Here is a 7,069-nt window from a genome sequence, read left to right as displayed (position 1 = left end):
ACCCAATCCTGCACTCTACACCTGAACCTGGAACCTTTCTTAATGGTTCCTGCTTCTCCTCTTCCTCCTCTCACTCCTCCCACTCCTCTCACTCCTCTCACTCCTCTTCCTCCTCTCACTCCTCTCACTCCTCTTCCTCCTCTCCCTCATTTAAACCTCTCAGCTCGCTCTGTACTCGTCTGCTAGTTAACAGGATTAACTCTTCAGCACATCTGTATCAAATACAATATAAAAATCAACTGAAGAAAAGTGCTAAACACAGCAAATGAATTAGTCGTAAATAAATATATGACTAAAAAATAGGACAACTATAGTTGTCTACTCTGTATATTCAGACATTATTTCACCTAAAATGATTTCACATGAACAGAAGAAAACATGCCAGGATATTGGTAATATAGTTTGTATTTCTTGACACTTTGCTCTCTGTGCTTCTGTCCAGCTTCAGTAACTCAGTTATATTCTCATTGTAACAACAAGCTGAACTCTCCATGAAGACAGAAACACTGCCAAGTCTCAGCCGTCTGTAAAATGATACCCAGCTTTATAAAAATAACACTCCAGCTGAACGTTTCTATGGTTTTAACACTGATGTGAGTACAGGTTCATCTCCAGATACATTGGCACAGATTTATGAGGAAAAGTTGCAAAAATCTAAATATTAAACTGATATTTAATATCAGTTCATGATAAATGATGCAGCATTGACTCCATATTACTACACTATGCTGGTGCTCAGTCAGCACCGCTGAAGAATCACTCACCTCCACATTCTGAGCTGACTGACAGATTAGGTCGGCTGATAATTATCTGACCACTAGGAGGCACTGATGGAGCATTGAACTTTATTTGCCACAACATCAGCTGATCATTAGAAGAAGATGCCACAATAAAAATAGAGGATTTTCATCCTACATCCATACATGAATTGTGTTTCAAAGACATTAAGGAATTTCAGGTTTCACAAAATACGTTTTATTTCCTGACACCAAATGTTTTTTTACGCTAATATTTAAGAAGTTTTAATTTGAAAATAATTAGATTTTCAAAGACTAAATCACTATGTAGCTCTGAATCAGACTGAAAAAACTCAAGAGGTTGAGTGAAAACATCAGTTAAGCAAGACTTCATTTTCTCCCAACTGAAGTTACCACCCTCTGTCATGCTAAACTCTTTACCGCCCCCTAGCTTTTGGAGTCTGCATTGCTGCTGCAGTTTGTGACATTTTTCTAACTTTTACTCCAGTTTCTACTTAATGTTTGATGTAAGATGCAGCGTCTCCGTGTTGATTTCATTTTAAAGAGCAAATATTTCTACAAATTGAAACAGTTCTGGTGCATAGCTGCAGACAGAACTATGCCAGATCTGATCCAGAAAATCTCGTTGCTGTAAAGCGTCTTGTTGCGAGTAGATCAGCAGGACTCTGCAGCTTTCCTGTGCTGCTAAAAGCAAATCTGGCAGCAGAAGTTATTGGTTATCCCTGCTTCACCGAACACACCTCCAGGGATTCAGAAACAGATGTTTTACATGACATACATAGCTGTCTAAAACTAGACCTGAGCCAGCCCTGAACTAGAACTGAACCAGAACTAGAAACAATTTGATCAAATTAAAACAAATTAAAACAAAACAAAACAAAAAACAAAGAAAAAATAAATCCGGGGCTGGAAAACTAAACTCTCGGATTTAATGTGAAACATTTCTTTTTTGGATTAAAAGCCAGTTAGAGCAGCTTTTTATTGACAATTACCAAATTATGCTGTGGTTGTTTTGTTGGAACATTCATTTTTCAGAACTGATCGTAAATTAAGAAGCATTTTGCAGTTTTCCTCATGTGTCGTTTAATAAAATAACCCAGTTACAGGAGCTGGCTGCACACACTTCCCCCCCAAACACCACAACACTTCACTGGGATCCACAAAATGTAGCCGAATAATAAACTGCTGGCATCAAACCTCCACTTATTATGCCGGCCGAACCCCCGCCGGCAAGAAACGAGCTCTGCCTCCCGAGATCAAGAGGCAGGAAATACCTGCAGCCGAAAGGCCGAGGCGCTCCGGTCCCTGCAGATTTACTGCAGAGGCTAATGGCTCCGAGCGGGGCCCTTTCCCCTGGCCTCCTCCTCATGAATGCATCACATGTCACTCACAGAGGACCCAGACACACACAGGCACACACACACGCACACACACACACACACACACACACACACACAGGCACACACACACACACACACACACACACACACACACACACAGGCACACACACACCCACACACACACACACACACACACACACAGGCACACACACCCACACACGCACACACACACACACACACACACAGGCACACACACCCACACACGCACACACACACACAGGCACATTCCTGCCTCACTATCCTTGTATGGACTTGCATTGACTTTCATTAATTTCTGTAACAAAACCCTGACCTTTTCCCTAACCCTCCCACAAAAGTTGTTTTTACTTTGTGTGGACACGGCAAAATGTCCACACAACAAATAATGTCCACACAATACTGGTTGACAGCTTTTGGGCAAAACATGGGAGCTTATTTTAAGTACATAATGTTTAAATAATGATTTAAAAAGTACAAGTACCACTTAGAGTATGACATTTTTCCTATGTAAAGTTATGTTTCTACATTATGTGGACATGGCAAAATGTGCTGAAAACAAGTAATGACCAAACAATGCTAGTGGTTAGCTTTTTGGCAAAGCACTATGAGTAAATAAGTCCTAAACATTGATTAAAAAAACACTACTTGCACTTATAAGAAGTCATTTTCCCATGTAAAGTTTCGTTTTAAAAATCCTATATAACATGTCTGGTTGTACAGTGTGTGGTGTGGAGCCACACAAGCCAACAGGTTTCACTCTCCAACATCCAGACGGCAAATCTCGCAAAGTCTCTCGAGATCAACCGCGAGTTCAGAGTACGGAGAAGAAGCGATGGCGACTGAGACAAAATCGACACAGAGACGTCTCCTTCCTGGTAGGCCATGATGTCGGTTTTCTGTCTTTTGTGTATTTTAGATTTTCCTTCGTGTTTCCGTCACCTCGCTTTCTGATTGGCTACCAGTGACAGCGTTAGAAGCAACGCGTTTGGCATTTCTGTTTAAGTGTTGGTTTTCTTAACTATTTGCCATACTTTTGGGGTAAAATCTATTTTTTAATTAAACACTCTTCTCCATGGCATCATCCGATTGGAGACGCTTCAATTGCGCGGTGCATTTTGGGTAAATTCAATCAAAACAAACGTGCTAGTCTGGCTAGCAGAAGAAATGGCTTTTTAAGCAAAAAATCCTCCGATCGCTAAAATCTGATGCCTCCATTTTTGTCCCGGTCCGAAAGCTCGGTGCCCAGCCCTGTCTGAAGAGTGGGTTAGTCACTGAAGGGTTCAGTGCGCAGCTTATAAACGGGAAATATGTGAGAATTGGGCCAGTACGCCCCTGTGTTGTAACTTCGGCATCCAAAATGGCGGGACTAGTCACTGTTTAGGTATTTGTGCTACTAAAAAAGCACAAATGGAAAAAATAAAATCTTTGAGCTGCACAGTAAATGTATTTTTGCTTTCCTATGTCATCGCTGGAGATATTTGGCTGTTCAAGTGTGTTTTGTTATGACTTGTTCAATACAGAAAATTCAATGTAATCAAACAAGTTCAGAGAAACAAAAATTATTTCAATACTTTACTTTTGAAAACTGATTTTATTCTATTTTTTTTGCAACAACCTAAAGGAACATTTTCTCCATATTCTTGTCTAAACATGAGCAGAACCAGTTCTGTGATGAGAACTCACATCTCAGGACCGTTTGTTTTTGGATATTTATTGGGATCCAAATGTGCAGCAGCTCTGATCAAACCGCATCAGACAGAGGTGAAAACATAAATTTATGAACTCGCTGTGTGTCTGTGTGGAGATCTCCTCTGATACCGTGGTTTATATTCACATGGAGGCCAGTAACGTCTGCGCTCCTTAAATCAGATGCTGAATGAAAACGGAGCAGCGATGAAAATCAACAGCTTTCTTCATTAGGATGCTGCTGGGAATCGTTGGATTCTTGGAAAGCTGAAGGACACAGTGGGAATAAACAGACTCAGAGACAGGGAGGAAAGCACAGGAAAAAATGTTCACGTTTTCCTCAAGAAGTCCTGACTTTGACTGGGCCACTGTAACAGCTTGGTTACGGATTAAATCTTCAGCTGCTGGGCAGATGTTCATACTTTAACTTAAGGTTCTCTGGAGGAGGAGCTCATGCAGCTGCAAATCAACCCTGCATCATCATCCCTCCACCACCGTGCCTCACAGTCAGAATGCTAATCTTTATTTGTCTCCAAACACGGTTCTGCTTCTGTTTGTTTGGGTCAAACATCTCCACATTGGTCTCATCTGGCCCATCCATCCAGCATGTCCACCGGGCCTCAAGGCCTCCAGATGGGAAGGATTTCCTCCGTCTTGTGTTGTGGTGAGCAGATTATCCGTCAGCCGCTGCTCAGCGGGAAGGTTGGAGTTTGAAGCCCAAGTTTTTCTTCTTTTCTTCGGTTTTCATTTTTCATGCGGGTTCTGCTTGAACGTTGGTTTGTGAGCTGTGTCACCATACGTCATGGTTTTTATTCAGCTCACAGATTAAAACCTCCGCAGTCAGCAGCACCTGATCCCGGCTCAAAGCTGCGCTCACTGGATGAAATATTACATGTTCAGAACCGAACCGGGTGAGGGGAAAGAAAGTCTGTAACGAATCCCTGCCTGGAGGCCTGAGCACAACTGAGAAGAAACGGCGCAGAAAAGCACTTTGAGAGGCTTGACGACATGCTGGGAGAATGAAGAGGCAGCCAGCTTATCATCATCTGATCTGTTTCTCTGCACTGACATGATTTACTGTGGGAACTGAGGAGAAAGCCCATTCCTCCAGCAGAACCTCCGGGGGAAACGCCGCTGCTCGCCTCGCTGGAAGCTTCCCGGCTCCGGAGTCGGACCGACTGAGTTCCTCCTCACTCCGGATCCCAGAGAGGATCCAGCGGATCCCCCGCTGCTTTCTCCTGGAGGTGTTTACTGTCCCCACGGGACGCAGCGAGCCGCAACACGGAGGCAGGCTGACGGCCTGCAGGGCTGCTAGCGGCCTCTAGAGGCCGAGTGGGGCATTACAACCTGAGACCTCAATAAAATTAAAATAAAGACAAATAACTTACAAATACACCATGAAATAATACATTTCTATAAAATATAATTCTATATTAATATAGGAATATTAATATAGAATTATATATATATTTATGGCAATATTAATATTGCCATATTAATATAGAATTATATGATAATATGTATATGTGTATGTATGTGTGTTTATTTATATACATGTATAAGTGTGTGTAATAAAATAAATAGCGCGATAGACATGGCACATTATAATACAAATGACAAATAAATGTATAATAAAATACCAAATATTATATTTACATAGTAATAAAATGAATTGAAAAGATTTTAAACAAAAGACTTCAATAAAATGTATGTTAATATTTTTTAAAATTATTTAAAATATGCAGATGATGCCTGTCTTCCTACACATCTTAAAATAACATACGTTTCATAATATCAAATAGAAAAATTAGAACATAACGAAAGAAAAGATGCAAATGGAAATAATCCACCGATGACTTAAACTGGTCAAATTTATTCATATTCCGAGAGGAGCAGCTTCATCGCTGCTGTTAGCAGACGGAGTTTATGCGTCAGATTTACGGATGTACCAGAAACGTGCAAATACCAAAGTTCCAGCCGGAACCTTTGTGTGTAGAAATGCAACTAATTGCCTTGAAATTAAAATGGATGTAATTATTTGATCAGAATTAAAGTCTCAGCCCTAAATAATAATTCTAGTGTTTAAATAACCCTGTTAAAACACACCGGGGGCAGGTTGTGGGTTCGATTCCGCCTTTTCCTCTGTTGATGTAGATTTCATGTGAGATTAGAAACTGATAGCTGAACATTTTTATTCTGTCCCGTGACAACAAAATATCTAAGTTATCCTGCTAGAATCTAAGCACCAGGATCTGCTGACAGTTCCTGGGATTCCCAGCAAAGCGGATGAAGCCAAACAGTTTTCCTGAACAGTGTCATTGAAGGAAAGCAATCATTTGTAATTTGCAGCATTAGACATTATGTTTTATTATATTTTCATTGGGACAGTCGCCGTTTCATGTGCGAGCTGAAGCGTTCCCAGACATTTGATACGCTCGGCGCTCGGCGTGGGTTTGAAAGGCTGCGCGCCGCTGGCGTGACGGGACAAATTAGTGTTTCTGCAGCTAATGTATTCAAGTGGCTGCAGGCCGCGCTGAGCTCTATTAGAACCGATAGCTCTGACTGTCAGCGACGCTAACCGCTCCTGAAAAGGTGACGGCACATTTGGCTGCCATTAGCCGCCGCAGCTACAAGTTTAACTTTGGGCCATTTTGATCTTTAATTCATGCTGGATGTGGAAACGCAGGGAGGGTCATCTCACGCCAGGCGGCCCGGGCCTCACAGGAGCGGGATGGATGTCCGCTGGACGGGTTTCATCCAGACAGAACCTGACAGAACCTGAAGACAAGCCAGCGCTGATATATGAAAACAGGCTCTGTTTGTTCAAACCGGGCCGGTATCTGATCCACCTCAGGCTCCAGCTGAAAACCATTAAAGCCAAAACAATCTGCTGCCTCTGCTGTTTATAAAAACACAATAATCCTGAGGAGAACTAGTCCCAGGGGGGGACAAGATCTTCCTCATCCCGCAGCTCGCCCACCGGGGGTTTTATGCTTAACTGTAAATAATTTGCTGCTTTTAATGATTTATTTAAACGGCTCTTCTTCCAGAGTGGAAAGGTTGTAGGTTTAAACACAGCTCTGAATTTATTATTCAGCTATTCCATGCTGCGGCGCCGTTTGTAAAGCTACACAGTCAAAACCTAACAGCAATAATTTAGTTTTATTAGCTTTTTATCAGAGGAAAACAATGGAGATTCAATTTTCAACGTCCTGCATTCATTCATTATTGTTAGTCTTTCATTTA

The sequence above is a fragment of the Gambusia affinis genome, linkage group LG10, assembly GCF_019740435.1.
Source record: "Gambusia affinis linkage group LG10, SWU_Gaff_1.0, whole genome shotgun sequence".
Taxonomy (NCBI): Eukaryota; Metazoa; Chordata; class Actinopteri; order Cyprinodontiformes; family Poeciliidae; genus Gambusia; species Gambusia affinis.
Note: the sequence above shows the minus strand (reverse complement) of the source record.